Genomic DNA, 15,450 nt, shown 5'->3' on the forward strand with positions numbered 1-15,450 from the left:
CACCGTTTGCTCCTGACCGTGCTGCGTCGCTATGGGCATAAGGCCCCGTCCCCCAGCTCCTCTCATCACTTGATTGACTCTTGGCATGAGAGCAGATGCTCAGGCAGTCTAGCAGGACCTCTCATGATAACCTGTTGTGTAGGCCTCTCCCCCCTGAGTTGTCAATTCCAGGGCTTTGACAAGTAACATTTAGCCTGCATTTCAAAATCAAGTTGGAATTTTCCAAAATCTAAAATAGCAATATGTCAAGATGGACTACCTGTTTACCTTACATATCTACTGTGTCTCGGGTCGCCCAATGTAATAACAAATCAGTGTTTAGATACAAATGACACTTTTCCAAGTTCTGCAAAAGTTAGTGACGTGCTGAATGGATCAATGGCAGGCAGGTTAATTTAATGTTTTTCAAAAAGAAGTCGGACTTGGTAGATTCACACCACAAGAATACAAGTCCACTTAATTCAAGGGCATTTTAAAGTTATGGTCATCCTGCAGAACACACAAGGTATCCATTTCAGAAAATAACAGAAAGTCAGACACCTATAAAGCATAGGTGTACGTGTACATTTCACATAGTGTTCTAACTTTCTAGGTACTCACAAACAGCCCCAGTACAGGCGGAAATAAGCTAGTACTACATTTTCATGCACGCCCTTGATTCTCTGTGCTAATTCACTAGGCTGTTCACAGAGCAGATAATTCAAACGAGAAGTGCAGGGGATTTGTGTTTTCCACACCTATCTCTACTTTTCTTCTTTCCTTCCCTTTAAGAACCCTTTTTTACATGGAAAAATCCCTTTCCTTACATATCCTTTTAACTGGATGTGTTCTTCTACCGTTTTAGAGCTGCCGTTTCCTTTGTTTCTGAAGTAGGTAATGCTTTAAAAAAAAAAAAAAACACAATCATTTCGTTGAGTGTTCAATGCATTATGCAAACACCCACCCCTTCCACATCACCTTTCCTGCCATTTTCCAACCTTAGAGCTCTTAAAACCATACTAGCACATTTTCTTGCTACTGAGTAACTGGGCTCTTTTTATACTTGGTTAGGGTTTTAGATCTAAGTATTTTCAAGAAATGTAACTGCCCAAGTCAATATCAATTGTAAATGATACAAGAAATAAGAGTTGATCTACATGTTCATTAAATTTTTATTGCTTATTTAAACATGATCTGGATATGAATATAATGCATTTGGCAGTGATGAAATATACATCTATAAGCATAAAAGCATGCATGCACTAAGTCAAAGATCCTGTACGGCAGTGTGGTTAGCAAATAACTTTGAAACCCTATAAAAAGAATGGAGGGAGGCACCAGTCCAGCATTCTCGACTATGTTTTCTTAATTTTTGATGGAATCTGATTGTCTCCCTTCTTCGGCCACCTTTGTGGTCGTGTTACATTTTTCTATGATTGTCATGGATAAGTATATATTTTTCTCTCAAATGTTTGCTGATTAAACACGTAATTCCAAAGGAGATAAAATAATGCAACATATTCAACATACTTAAATTAAACAAAGGTTTCAAAAAGATTTTGCGATGCATAGAAGTTGATATTCATACATGACAGTGGAGAAAAAGAAATGAGGGGCAAAGAGTATAAGGACCACATCAAGACAAATAGCAGTAAATCGGTAGGCTAACAATTTCGGTATACTAATGGAATTATGTGGCAATGAAAGACAAAATTATGTGGCAGACTTTATGAAGCAAGAAAAAGCAAATCCTGCTGATTAATCCGGCACTGTCTGTGGCAGTATTATTTTGCCACGATTAACACAAACTAATATTGTCTGGGAAGAAGTGCCACCTCAAAGTACCAGTTTAACATCGAGGATATAGTAATCAGCAACTGAAAGCTGACCATTTACTTTGTAAGTGTCTCCCATAGCATGCACCCAATGTGGCACTTATATTTAAAGGTATTTAATCTGTTAAACTGGAAATAACGTTTTTGTTGAAATTTGCAAATTATGTAGCAATGGGGGGGAGTGGGGGGGGGCGCTACGGAACTAGATCAGTAAGTCTATAATTATGTGGAAACCACCACGGCCAAAGATCATATACTTCTAATGGCCCTGGCTAGACCTAAGCGGAAAAGCATATTTTTAATGAGAAAGAGGCTTCCAGTGGCTTTTAATTTTACCTCACACCCTGTCATCCTTCTTTCCTATCAGGCACTCTTCTTAATTATCTTTTTTTCATTTTACTTTGTACTAATTGCTTCAGGCGGGCTATGTCGTTCGCGGGAGCATATACCACATCAATTACTTTGATTCTGGTTGGGTTTGCGATGCAATCCTCCTCTAAGCCACTAGAAACCATGCCACAATTGGGGGGCACCCAAGCGGTGTCGTAGTGACTGTGCCACGATTTCTGGTCAGGGTGCCCCTGTCGGTCAATCTTCTTCACTCTGCCTACATTCACTCGAAGCTTCAGGACGACGTTTCGACCCTCCATGCCAATTGGATATCTTCTTGCTTTCTCAATGGCTCTGCTGACGTACACCCCAGGTCCCAGCATGCCGCCCGCCGAGCGTATGAACCCTGACTTGATTATTGACTCCGCCATTTCTACGGTGGTCCCGTGGTACATCAGGTACAGCTTCCCCTCAAGGGGGGCCTCCAGGGGCTGCAGGGGGGCATCACTGTAATTGGGCCAATCCTCTTCGGCCCAGATGTCATTGGCGTATGACAAACTCATTGCATAAGCTAGAAAACATTAGGAAACAACAGAGCATGAGTCCATTGACGACTGTCCTGAAGAAATTAATTTAGACAGTTTCACAAAAAAAGACTGTAGCCCTCGGTTATAAAAACGTGTTTTTGTGATGAACACAATAATGTTATTAGGCGTTGATGATAATTAAAATTGCATCCATGAAAGATATCATTTTACATCAGTAGCAATTTCAAAACTAAAGCCCTGATTTATACTTTTTGGTGCAAACCTGTACTAACGCAGTTTTGCACCAAAAAGTTTAGCACAAACTTGCACCATTTCTGTGCACCAGCCGGACGCCATATTTATGGAATGGTGCAACGGGTAGGCTACCGTTAAAAAAATGACGTTAATTGGGTGGGGCTAGTGGTATGTAAGAAGGGGGACGAAAAAAATGACGTTAGACAGGTTAGAGTAAAAAAAATGACTCTAACCTGCCTAGAGTCATATTCTGACGCAAAACCATCCATACCGCATGACTCCTGTATTAGAAAAGACAGAAGTCATGCCCATAACCACAATGGCCAGCATAGGGGACCAGGGTCCTCTGGGCATTGCACCCAGTGCCATTGGGGGGGGGGGCAATTCAGGGCCCCCAATGGCACTTAAAAAAATAAAATAAAATACTTACCTGTTCTTTCCTATACTTACCTGGGATGGGGTCCCCCATTCTCCGCTGTCCCTCTGATGTGGGTCGGGGTATCCCTGGGGCCTGGGGAGGGCACCTGTGGGCTTATTCCATGGTGTTCCACCATGGAAATAGGCCCACAGGTCCCCTATCGCCTACCCTGACCCAGGCGTTAAAAAATGGTGCAAAGCAAGCTTTGAGCCATATTTTGACCCCTCCTCCCTCCCGTGCGTGATTTTAGCACATGGGATAAATATGGCGCTAAGGCCATAGAGTGATTTTTTTACACGGGAACACCTACTTTGCATCTCATTGATGCAAAGTAGGTTTTCAAGTCCCAAAAATGACTTTAACTCCATAAATTTGGCGCTAGACAGGTCTCACGCCAAAGTATAAATATGGAGTTGGTTTTGCACCGAATTTGCATTAAAAAAATGATGCAAATTCGACGCAAAACAAGTATAAATATGCCCCTAAGTTCTGCAGCTTGTCCCAGTATGCTATGCATATCACACCTCATGTGTTTTTGGGTTGGATTAAATGTCAGGTGGTTGCAATGTGTTTTGTGTGATTGAGGTCGAAAGGCATTTGGGGCCTGATTTATGAAACGTTTGCGCCGCTTTTACGTCAAAAAATGATGTAAAGGCGGCACTAACTTTTCATAAATCAGCCCCTTGGTGTCAATTCTGCTGGTTATCTTTTAGTTAACTATCTTATTTCAGGGCAGTTTTATTCGAGTAGACCGTCGTCCGTATCGATCTGAAATATGCACTTTAGAGAACCCAAATTCTGACCTGGTAGCTGGTAGTTATTAAATGCAGACACTAATCAATAAAATAACATTCAGGCATCCTGAAATGTAAGCCTGTCTGTATTCCGTTGATCGACAAACTTGAACTCATTGTCACTTTGACTCTAAATGTAGAAATACAGCTTAATATGGGGCTTTCCTGACACTCCAAAATTCTTATAATAGGCAAACAGACAAGCTCAGATTTTACAATCAAACTGGCCAGTTTCCAATTTTGCGATAATTTTAAATGCAGAGATGCACCAGCTTGCTTTTCAGAGAACTATAAGAACCCAGAGTGATATTCTCTTAAATTAGGTCCACCTGCATTGATATCATTCAAATAAAGCGTACACCCAGCTGTAGTAAAGCTGCAATATTAAAGAACGTTGACATTTAGTGGAAAATAAGTTGACGTTCATTTTATAAGTTAAATATGACTGCTAAGCCACCATCCACAGCGTCTACCATGATTAATCAGGGATGTATCCTTTAGACGTGTGGCCTTCTTGAAATGACAGTGTTTAGACCTCAGGGAATAGAAAGAAGGTCTAAAGCATGGACCAGACACCACTTCTTTAGCAAAATCGAATTTATTGGTCCGTGGAATTTTATTATTCCAAATTCATCAGCGTCTCTGATTAGTTACCTATCATTAGGTCTACGAGATGTCCCACATCGCCACCCACAATGCGCATGGCCCAAAAATTCTCTTTTAGAGTTCGATTCCAATTATAGCATTTTATCTATGTACTCATTTATTCATCTACTTAAGCTAGGCACTTGATTGTAATCTTAGTTCTGTTACCTGTATATTCTGCCATCAAAGACCAGTAGAAGCTTAGACAAATCTTCAACAGTAAATATGCAAAGAACGTGTCATGTCTGATTAGTAATTTAAAAAATGTTAAAGTTATTTTAGACAGACTACAAACAAATAGAGGGGCATATTTACAAGCCCCATAGCACCACCAGAGCATCACTTTTTGTGACGCTCTGGTGGCGCTGTGCATTATGCATATTTACAATGCGGCGCTCAGCTACTTTTTGTGGCTTAATGCCACCTCGTAAATATGCCCCCCGATCCAGTTTTCTGCGGCAGCGGGGCATGAAATGAGTGTTTTTGTTGGTGTTCCACCGCAACACCCATTGCTTTTGACGCTTTGACAAAAATCTGTAAATCTGTGACAGCGCTGAAAACTAACGCCACTGGCACCAGTGGTGGCGTTAGCATGGCATAACAAGGAGAAATACTTCATTTACCCTCGTTTTTGCTTTTTCTATGTGTGCTGCAGAAAAAGCAAAACCACCATGAATGATTGTTTATGTGCAGGAAGGGACACCTTCCTACGCATCAATAATCAATCCCCTCAACGCAGACAGCCTTGCACTATAGTGTAAGGATGCCTGTTTTGGTGCTGGCAGCTGAATTTAGCGTCAGTGCAGGGAGAAACACAGGGATGCGGTATATTCCCTGTAAGTACGATACACCGCTGCGTTTCAAAACTGGCACAATGCGGGCAGCTGATTTTGGCACAGCACCGCGCTGCACCAGTTTGTTGTAAATCTGGCCCAGAGTATGCAATTAGTTTGACACCATGTCAGAAACAGTCAGGATCCGGGAATAGAAGAGGGAATCTTGGATAATAGGTAGGCAATGTTCGTAATAATGGCACATAAAAGAAATTGGGCCATTCTGAGAATGACTTTGCTGTCTGCATAGGCCTTAGCTGTCAGTCACTTATCTGTTTGAACAGCTTATATTGTTAACAGTTTCTTCACTAGGGGCCGTATTACAGAAGTGACACATGTGGGTGCACCTGGGTCCCTTTAGTATTACACATAGTGCTACAAACCTTGTACTGCCCCTTCTGTAATACAGATAGCATTGGCACACATATAGCTCCAGAACTATCATTATAGGGTGTGTCTTCAGTTGGATGGGGGGTGCCCCATGAAATAAAGAAATCTCTTTATCTCTGCATCTGTGCTGTATTGCAGACATAGCAGCAGAGGCAAACATACCTTTAGGGGGACACTGAAAATGTACCACAAAAATATGGCGCACTTTCAGTGCACCTTCTAAAGGTAGCCGTCAGGAGGGATGAAAGAGGATCCCATGGACCGCGCAGACAACCCATTGCAGGCGGGGGCAGTAACTCACTGCACTCACCTGCAAAGGTAACTTTAATACCACTTAAAAGCTGCTCCATATTTCTTTTGAATGTACTGCCCTGGGGGCAGCAGGAGTTTGCCGCTGCGCTGAGGGCAGCGCATTCAACATAATAGGGTGCATGTTCCCTGTTTGCACCCAGAGCACCTGCTTAAAGGTATGCTGTGGAACAAACAAGAAAAGTGTAATAGAGCCTTAGGGGTATGTCAATTTGTGAAGTCCATGTGATTTTTAAATGTTGTGATCTTTGCCAAAACTGAGGAAGATTGAAAAACCATGGACAGTTTGAGTGGCAATGTGCAGCAGTGGGAACCCATTCCCAGTGCACTCAGGGGCTGCACAGGCAGCGTGCGGATTGCTGTCGCTCAGTGGCACTCTCTATTCCCTGATCCAGAGCCCTCCCTGTGGGCTGAGTATCACTGCATTCGTCCCCGCTGGTTCCAAAGCAAGACGAAGGTTTCCCGACTATGCACAACCTAGTGGGTGTAAACTCTTTTGCTGCCCCTCGTAAGCATGTTTTTATCAAACAAGATCAACAAGACTGGGGCAGACTTACCAGTCAGTGTGCAACCCCATAACATTGACAAGGGCTGACTGGCTGGCCCATGCATCGGGCGTTTCCCCAAGAGGCTGGAAGGGTGGGGGCCACTTTTGTTACTGGGGGATGGTTTTGTAGCAATTCAGCAGTTTTAAAAGTACTTCAGATTTCCTCCTACATCCAACAGTTTTCAGGCAAAAATAAAAGTGTAAGATAACTCTGGTGATTAATGTACCTGCTGAAGAGAGATCAGAGTTTTATCTAGTGGCAGTTTTGACTCCTTTAAGGTAGTGCAGAGGGTTAATATGCCTGCTGCAAATAATGCGTACTATGCAGATTATAGAAAAGTATTTTATGTGCATATCTCAGTGGAATACTGCTTTTGTCCTTGAGATCCTTTTGTTACTATGCGGTTCATAAATTACAATCATAATCTAGCATAATGAGGTATGAACTGCCGTCAAAGAACAGCATGCAAACTGGATGGTACAGGTTAGAAAGTTATATTTTTTCCCAGACCTTGATTATCCTAATTCGGCTAAAAAGGCCTTGTTTGGGTAGAAATAAATTGTTATTAGTACAGACAGCCCTAACCACTATATAATGCTCTGAACCCGGAGTTTATGCTTCCCCAGACCAAGCACTCTTAAAAAATGCCTACCTATATGGATGACATGTGAATCCTACACCTTGTAGTCCTTTGTTTCTTATATAACATTTTCTGTACACTGATTTACATACATATGATTTAGTGTGTGTGTGTGAGACGTGAAGTGATCTAACACCCTACACTGGTAAGAGAGGTGCTATAAAACAAATGGAATACATGTGAGAGAAGGGATATGGAGAGATGAAAGGCACTGTTAGAGGGTGATGGTGAGAGAATCACTGAAGAGCCCCAATAAAGAATGCTGTATCCTGGTGCTCCGTAAGGTCATTGTTCACTATGCTTTAAAAACGAATACAATTGAATAATATAGTGGAAAATGTGTTGTAAAATGCAACGGTTTTGGCATTCTTTCCAAATTTTCCTGTGGGAGGGACGCCCTGGACGCCCTCCCACACCCAACCCCCATTGTCGTGATCAGGCTCAGTTGCTATGTACCCTATAGGGTCTGGTCTGACAAAATTTGGCAGGTCTGCTTTGGGTTCCCAGTCCAGCCCTGGTCATTAAAATGTATTAAGGGGAGCTGGTGATGGAAGTCTAAGGTCAGACGTCAGTACCATAGCACAGGTGGGCATTGGACCCCAGAAATTTAAACAGCATATCAAGTTCCCCACAAGGAAACTGCTCACTTCTGATGAGTACCAGACAGAGGAAACATATATGTGTTGAGGAACCTGCAGCACTGGCTGTGTTTGAACTGTCAATCTTTCCCCACTATACTTTGGTATGAACTGTCACAAGCTCTCCAGTCAGTGCCTGAAGGTGGCCCATTTCAATATTAATAATGTCTGTCACAACAGGGCAGCAGTGGTATCATACATGAGGAAACTACTTACCCTACGTGAGCTTTCTGTAGTTTTCTGTGAAACTTCTAATGGGTATGCTGGTCTCAAAAATGTCCTGTTGAAGCAAGAAAAACATCAAACCGTGGAAACGTGTTAGCTTTTCATAAAGGATCAACCCTATTTGTACATGAAGCATTTACTGTAATCATACAAGATATTCACTGATTATAGGTGGATTGTCGTGTTATGCTACTAATATGTTGGCATGGAATAACCACATTGCCATTAATTGTTGCTTATTCAGCCATTCTTAGAGTCACAGACTGAATTAAAAGGCCGGTGCTAAATTAAAGCCACTGTTTTAAGAAGCAGCAACATAAGTCCACAAGGTGGCACCAGAGGGGTTGAATTCAATACTAATAAAGAACAGTGCTACCCTACAGTGCCCTGGCACTGGGATTATAAAACAATGATTTGGAAATTGTCATTTTTGGTTGGTTTGAGGGCCAAACCAACAGACTGTATTTTGCCTGGGGTTCCAAAAACCCTTGCACCAGAGCTGCTCATTTTAACACTTTGAGAATAGGGCACTGTGTTATGATAGCTATGACTAACCACTGCTTACTGTACAGTTGCATTCAAGAGACACTTTCAAATCAACCAGTGTTATTTATAAAAAGCACTCAATGTAGGGATACAATATGAACTTGTGCCGCCAAGGGCAAAATGTCCCAGTCCTCAGTTTCATTTTCCACTGTAGTGTATTCTGGGAGTGGTACTCTTGGATCGCATTAATGAGACTGCAGTACCGGAGTAACCCAAAATGCTACATTAAGTATCTCGGGGGCATACGAAAGAACATGAGCACATTCTTTCAGGTATATTCCAAAGAGATATATATATTTTTTTTAATGTCCTTCCTTCTTTTAAGCTTCTAGTCAACACGTTTTATGGTCGGCTTAATTGGCTTGACTTCCTCAGGGCTTTGAAAAAAATACCAGCATTTGCAGGCGAAATGTAAACGTTTTTCAACTGCAAGCAAATTCAAGGTAATTCTGAAATTGAATATAAACTCAGTGCTAACCAATACAAGTGAGTATCTGCATGTCACTCACCCAAAAACCCTCTACACCTAAATAATTCAGTGTCTTAGATTTCCAGGGGGAAGTAAATTACTTTTTCGAAATAACCCTCACTCGCTCTAGTAGTGACATACTTGATCATCTGGCTCACCCTGGCTCCTAAAAGACAGGATGGGCTCAACTATATTCCATATATATATATATATATATATATATATATATATATATATATATATATATATATATATATAGTGACTGGGGATACATATTAAACATGATTAATCCACTCCACAGTGTCCCTTTATTAGCAGAGTGTATAGGCATAACTAATAAATAGTTGTCACGGGTGAGGGGATTAGGGGATTACAATGGCCCTGTGACCCTCAATCTATCGTTGTTAACACGTTTCTACCCTACTCTCATGGCCAAAGATGGTCCTGCACATTCATCAGGACATAAAGAACCACTGCCCTGGTATTTTTTCAAGGGTCTCCGTAAAGGAAGCGAATGAGTCAATATATTAATTGTATCCTAAAAAAAGACGTAAACTTGTCTGTCTGGTTGTTGAAGCCCACCGCACAGAGTTACTCAATCCGTGGGGGTATATTAGTCAAACTTCCCACGGTTTGAATCAAGGGGTTCAAGACCCAGACAGGCAAGTTTCTTCCCTTTTTAGGATTTTTAGGGGTGGGTGTTTATGGGCTACAAGTGGTCGATTTAGGCTAGTGAACCACGAAGCTGAGATCCTTGTTCAAGCCATTTTACAGTGTATCGAACGGCCAATGTATACAATGTACGTGTGTAATTTAAATGATGATGAAAGGTCTCTCTATTTTTACTAGGCTTACGTACCCATATACCCGTTTATCTGAATGTCCAGATGTCAGATGCTTCTTCGCCTGCCCAGTTGCACATGGCCTCTCTGAGCTCCCCCTGTTTCAGCAGGCGCACCTCGGTGCCAGTGTTTGGTAAACTGTACCAGGCTTCCTGCGGGAAGGACTGCCCCTCGAGTCCAGGCCTAGCGCCGGTAATTATCAGCCTGTTTTACTATGTAACGACTCAAAGGGATGGGCCGTATCCTTTTATGGCGCTCTATAAGCAGGAAATTAAAGGCACTTATGGAGGTCACTGACATGATTTAAATCCAGATAGATGTGTAGGCTGAGGAGGCAGGAGAGGTTTGTAACGTCCCCTACGCAAACTGAAAATGCATGTTGAAAAAATTGTAGAACATCTTTACAATAGTTGTTCATGCTAATGATGAGGTCATATGTGACGTCACCGGCAATTCACTGATGATGTACTTGTGCAATTACCTGTGGCACCATGTATAAGGTCATAAGCGGTATGGACGAGTGTAATGGTTATGTAGCTGACCAAAGATGGAGACTTTGAGTAGTTTTTAGGTCTTTTAAGATGAGTTTTTTAAGGAAATAGTCATTGGCTCTTTGCAGCAGCCTGGGTGTGTAAGGGTGGCTGCCTTCCCGGGCCCTGTGGTCCCTGAGCCTCTAGGGCATGCTTTAGCGGGGGTTTAAGAAATGGCATCCCCCCAGGCTCGGTGCCCAGGGAACCTGTTGCCCTCAGGCTCTGTCCTGTGCAGCGAGCACCGGATGCAGACCATGGCCACGCCCTGTACCAAGATAGTCGCGCCTTTACTGCACTCCCCGAGCACTGGGTCAGGCAGGACACGACTTCAGCAAAGCCCTGGTCCCCCAGCACCCTTCTGGACACTGACATTTTTTTTTGTACAGTTCAAAGACTGTCTCCATTTTGAAATATCACAACAACTAGAGGCCTGCGGACACTCGGTGGACGGCTACTGATTGTGATTTTTATTTTTATTATTCGATACAGCCCTCAAATAATTCACTATTATCCCAATTCTCGCCCACCGTAATACTCCGTGAACCCTTTCTTGGAGACGATGTTTGCCAGCGTTCATGTGCCGCCTGGAACAAACACCGACGGGCAAAACAACAAAGTCCAAGCAGTACGTCCGCTCGGATTGCAGGGATCTGCAAGCCCTTTGCATACGGCCCCAATGTCTAATTTTACATTCAAAATGCGTTTTGTGAACTGTACTAAAAGTTTCCGACTATTCATGAGTTTAGTGGTACAAATACGCACACAGGCGATTTACTCTTCGAAGCCCACCTTACACCTTTTTCTGGAATCGTCTCGAAAAACTACAGAGCGGATTTGCACCCAACAAAAAAGATCTATTCATAGCAAATTTCAAACTTAATATCTGGCTTAGTGTTAACTTGTTAAATCCATTTTTTACTGTATTGGAGAACGAAAATCCCTACTGGGCTTAAAATGGACAATGCTTAATTTGTGTCGGTGATTGCCGCTAAGAGGCCATTGGCACTTATGTTGAGGGAACTGGCACTTAGGGCCTGATTTAAGAAAAGTGGTTCTGTGTCCAGTGCAGCAACACTTTTCTAGTGCCCCCCCAACGCCACCACGTATGCACCATATCTGAGATACGGAGCACCATGGCGGTAGTCAGGGGAACTAGCATCAAGATTTTTGACGATTGTTCAGAGCTTTGCAGGATTTGCGTCAGAAATATTGACACTAATCCTGCAAAGCCCATTGAGGCCCATTGTAATCAATGACATCCCTCCTTATAACAACTGCCCTGAGCAGGTGTTAAAAGTGCAGAAAAAAATGACGCAAAGAAATATTTTAGATTTCTTTGTGCCACTTTTTCAGCCCTCCCCCTAACAGGGAAACACCCCCTTTGCATACATTATGCCTGGCGCAGGCATAATGTAGCTCAAAGGGTTACAAAATGGCGCAATGCATGCATTGTGCCACTTTGTAAATTTGGCACAGCGATTTTGGCCTTGTTGGGCCACATTAGCATTTAAAAAAAAGACGCTAATGTGGCGCAAGGAGGCACTATGGGCTCGCAAGTCTGCCCCTTAATTTTCTGCAGCAGACATTCCCCGTGAGCAAGAGAGCAAAAAGCAAACAAAGGGGAAATAAACAGGAAAAGAAAAAGAGAACCAGTTCCAAAGGAGAAAGCAGAAACCTGAAAGAGTGAGCTAACAGGCCAGGGAGTGTCTGGCTGTGGATAAATAAAAAAGACTGAAGTGGATTCATGGACATCAATTCACCAAAATGCCAGGGGTAGTGGAAGCAACATCACATGCCTTTTGACCTCCACTTTCACTCACTCACACACATACTTACACATACACACAAATTCACACTTATATACACTCTCTCTCAAACGAACACACTTTCACACACAAACATGCACACAACATGCATTTAAAAGCATTTTTTACTTAACTCAGCTGTCATTGAAGGGCATATTCCAGCTAATTGTACTCCATTTTTATTACACTAAGTGAATAACATATTATTTACTATTAGTGTAATAAACAATAAACATTTGACAGGAAACAATGAGAGTGGAGCCCCAAGGACGAGCAGCCGCCCCTGGGTTTCTGGCACTTAGGAGCAATTTATACTTTGCTTACGCCTTTTTAGCCTCAATAATTTTGACGCTAAAACAGTGCTGAGCTAACTCCTAACTTTACATTTTATATTAGTATTGGAGTTAGCGTAATGTGGATGCGTCAAACTACCTTGCGCTAATTAGATTTGCGGTAGGCATTCCTGTGCACAATATGATGCCAACCCCCTACTACCTTATTTATACTCTGGCGCAGAAATGGAGCACAGAGTAGGCGGACCCAAATAATGGCGATAAGCCTGCTTGGCACCATTATTTAACGCCTAGGTCAGACCTGGTGTTAGGGTACCTGTTGACTTATTTCCATGGTCAAACACCATGGAATAGACCCACAGATGCCCACCCCAAGCCCCAGCAACACCCCCACCCACACCAGAGGGACACCATAGGATTGGGGACCCCATCCTGGGTAAGTATAGGTAAGTATTTTTTTTTTAATGCGCCATTGGGGGGCCAATACATGGGGCCCCCTGCCTGGCACTGGGTCTTATGGCCTTGCCCAGGGGACGCTGGTCCCCTGTGCTGGCCATTGGAGTGGTGGGCATGACTCCCGTCTCTACTGAGACAGGAGTCATTTTTGGGTGTTAGTGCGTCCGAAAATGATGCTAGGCTGGTTAGTGGCATATTTATTGCTGCTAACCAACCTAGCGTCATTTCTGACCCACTGACACCTTTTACCGTACCGCCACCCCCCCCAGCTAGTGTCTTTTTTTGTAGACGTTAGCCTATCCTTAGCGCCGGCATGCACCATTCCATAGATTTGGCGCACGGCTGCTGCTATGGAATGGAGCTAGCCGACGCTAAAGATTTTGCCGCAAAACGGTGTTAGTGCATTTTTGCTGCAAAAAACATAAATATGCACCTTAATTTGCCACCTAGGAGGCCAAGTGTCGCAAAGGCAGTATTAAGGGTCGCAAGGGGAAAGCCGGACTTCACAGCAGTGACCACGGACGACCCCTAAATGACATTCATGGGTGGATTCAGGACTATGCATCCTTGGTATTCCTCACTCTGACATTTTATAGCGCCAACCGCGGAGGTCTGATCAGCGCTTTGGGCACTGCTCAAATAAAGTATTAAAAAAATGGGAACCCTTTGGATCAATCACCATAACCACTCCACTAAACAATTGCATGAAACCTTTATGAAACAGTCTGAGGAGGATGAGTCAAGCATTTTACTAAACTGCATGCAGATTCGTTGTATACGGGGCAATAATCAAAATAAAAAGCACGTTACCTGTGTAAATAGCAACTGTACCTAATTTATAGGATTGCTGATGCTGCTTCTGAAAGATGTAAATGTCCTTGCATGACTCTTGTGCTCAAACAATTCTGTAGTTTAAACATATTTACAGGTCTAAGACATTTGCTTTTTTAGGAATTAACAATTTAAGTCCTCTGCCCTACCGAGTGAGTTGTCCAAACAGTTCTCCTTTCTTCCACCCAGGAAGTATAAAGGAACGAGCTGGCACAGACACACCTCAAACATGTGACCTTCGATTTAAGACCCACACCTCCGCAATAGCCTCTGAACCCACTAAGCTGCCCTAGAGCGCCTGCACCTCTCTTCGCTCATTGCTGGGTCGCCTTTCGGATTTAATGGACGCAGGAAACAGGTGGAATATGAAGGTTATGGAATTGTTTTCTGATGGGTGCATTCCAACAATTTCTACCTTAATCGGATATAAATTATTGCCTGAAAAGGAACACACTAGCATTTCGAGCATGCCTGTGAAAGGAGCCGTGAACAATAGGTCAAAACAGTCATTTTTGTAAATAAATATATGTAACAAGGAGAACTTACCGCGGAGAGGGTGTCTCAAGGTGTGTCTGTGAACACGAGCGCCTGCTGAAGTTTTATATCATTTCAGGGCAGCGGCTTTCGGTTTCCTTTCACCGTCCACTGGATTATAATATATTTTTTTTAAGCAACAGGCATGTCCGCTTTCCTCCCTCTGGTAGGAGTGTCTCTGTTTAATTTCAGATGTAACTGGGCCGATGCCAGTTTTCAAATAAATCCTTCAACCTTCGCAGGAATTAAAAAGATGCATTCAGGCTGTTTTTGGAAAGTTTCCTGTGTGAAAAAGACAAGCCCTTGTAGAGTTTTGTATGTAGCTATCACACCAATTTACTGCTTAGAGTTGGGGGTGAGGGAGTAGTTTTGTTCCAAGACAGACTTGTGCAAAATAAATCTTTCTGGAAGCAGCACCCACATGGAAGTTACTTTCTTTCTACTCCGTTCTCCAGTCCATTGATGGCGGATGTGTTACCCATTTTACCCTTTTCTGCTCCCTGCAAAGTTCTTCAGAGCACTATGGACCAGAATTATGAAAACTGTAGCTACATTACACGTAGCGCCTCTTTTCTAGGGGCCCCTTGCAACGGCGCACCATGGCGTAGGTTAGGGGGCAATAGCATCGGAATTTCTGACGCTATTGATGTACTGTTCAGGGTTAGCGCAACCCTGACCAGTACATAGGGGCCCATTGTAAACAATGGTTGCTCCCTTTTAGCTCCTAATCTGAGCAGGTGTTAAAAGTGTCAAAAAAATGCTGCAAAGAAATCTCTTA

General features: G+C 42.9%; 1 long non-coding RNA gene across 1 annotated transcript; it reads right to left on the minus strand.

Annotated features, from left to right (window-relative positions):
• Positions 1 to 1,127: 1,127 nt before the first annotated feature.
• On the minus strand, positions 1,128 to 14,781 carry LOC138285269 (uncharacterized). Its single transcript, XR_011201557.1, has 3 exons — positions 14,685 to 14,781; positions 8,358 to 8,421; positions 1,128 to 2,715 (listed from the first exon to the last, which is right to left on the minus strand). It is a non-coding gene; the product is annotated as an uncharacterized lncRNA (long non-coding RNA).
• Between the last annotated feature and the right edge of the window lie 669 nt (positions 14,782 to 15,450).

Source organism: Pleurodeles waltl, chromosome 3_1 (genome assembly GCF_031143425.1).
Source record: "Pleurodeles waltl isolate 20211129_DDA chromosome 3_1, aPleWal1.hap1.20221129, whole genome shotgun sequence".
Lineage (NCBI taxonomy): Eukaryota > Metazoa > Chordata > Amphibia > Caudata > Salamandridae > Pleurodeles > Pleurodeles waltl.